Below are 1,497 nucleotides of genomic sequence, written 5' to 3' on the forward strand. Positions count from 1 at the left end.
TGTTGGCTGACCTCCACCTAACAGACCAGGCAGGCTACGGCCCTTCATGCCTTCTGCTCACCGACACCCAGGGCAGGCTGCATCCCAAACAGGCAGGTCACCTCCAGCACACACATGCCCTTCCGTTCCTACCAGCAGAGTCCTGTGCCCACCAAGATCTAGATGTGTGTGTTTCCAATCCTGCTGTGTTCCTGCTTATTTCAGTTACATAATTCACTGAGCTATTTCATAAACCAATGAAATATGAATGGGAAAAGAAAATTGTTTTTTTTTTCTATGAAATCTAAGTTTGAGAGCTTCAAGGAAGATGCACTAAAAACAAGGCACTGAAATATTGCTATTAAATTATGTGTATAGAGAAATACAGTAAAAGATAGGAAAAGTTGTAAAAATCTGTAAGTTCTGCACTCATATTTTTGACAAAAACTTATGTTCTTGGTACTTATTTAAGTGATCCCGCCCATCTTGATGGGATAAGGACGGCTTGTCATTTGATTCAAATCAACACACATTAAAAATTCTAGATTAGGTAATGTGGCGATATAGGAAGCATAAACTTTTTAAAACTAAGTAAACATTTTTTTAACTAAATAACTTTGTTGAATTACTTCTTTTCTAATTTTCTCCACTACATTTTTTCCCGTTTTCTTTCCGGAGTTTCTTTTAGTTAGATATTAAGCCTTCAGGTTTGCTCTTCTAATGTTATCTTTTCTTTCCTGTTTCTTTCATTCTCTGTCTTTTATTTTATGAGGGATTGCCTTGACTTTATATTCCAACTCTGTTCTATTACATTTTAAAAATTTGGTTATTCTATATCTGATTTCCAAGAGTAGCCCCTGCTCTTGAGATTATGGTACGACTGGGGAGATAATTCAGAGTCCTCAATAGGAAGCAGTCCTAGCCCAGATATAGTCCCATATTAGATAACGTGGACTACAGTAATGGTATGGGATTCCTGTCCAGTGGACAGAGCTGGATTGGATAAGGATAATCCTCACGAAAAATGTGGATTTTGAGCCAAATCTAGAAGTACAGATAGGATTTATAAAGGTGGAGGTGGGAAGAGATGATATCCTTGGAGAGATAAGAGAAGAAATTGTATCTATTAAATTAGAACATATGGCTACAAAAAAGGGAAATAATCTTGAAAATTAAATATAGGATAACTGGATTCAAAACATGAACAGAAGAGTTGTAATATACAGCTGAATAACCAACTTAAATGTGCATCAAGGGACAAGTGGATAAGGAAAACGTGGTACGTCTACACAGTGGAATACTACTCAGCCATAAAAAAGAATGAAATTCTGCCATTCGCAGCAACATGGATGAACTTGGAGAAAATTATAAGTGAAATAAGCCAGGCACAGAAAGAGAAATACCACAAGTCCTCACCCATAATTGGGAGCTAAGAAACTAAGAAAGAGAGGAAGACTGTAATGAAATGTTGAACTTTCAGAAGGAGAGAACAGACCTTAGTTACTAGAGGCGAGAAAT

The sequence above is a fragment of the Galeopterus variegatus genome, unplaced genomic scaffold (genome assembly GCF_000696425.1).
Source record: "Galeopterus variegatus unplaced genomic scaffold, G_variegatus-3.0.2 Scaffold2728, whole genome shotgun sequence".
Taxonomy (NCBI): Eukaryota; Metazoa; Chordata; class Mammalia; order Dermoptera; family Cynocephalidae; genus Galeopterus; species Galeopterus variegatus.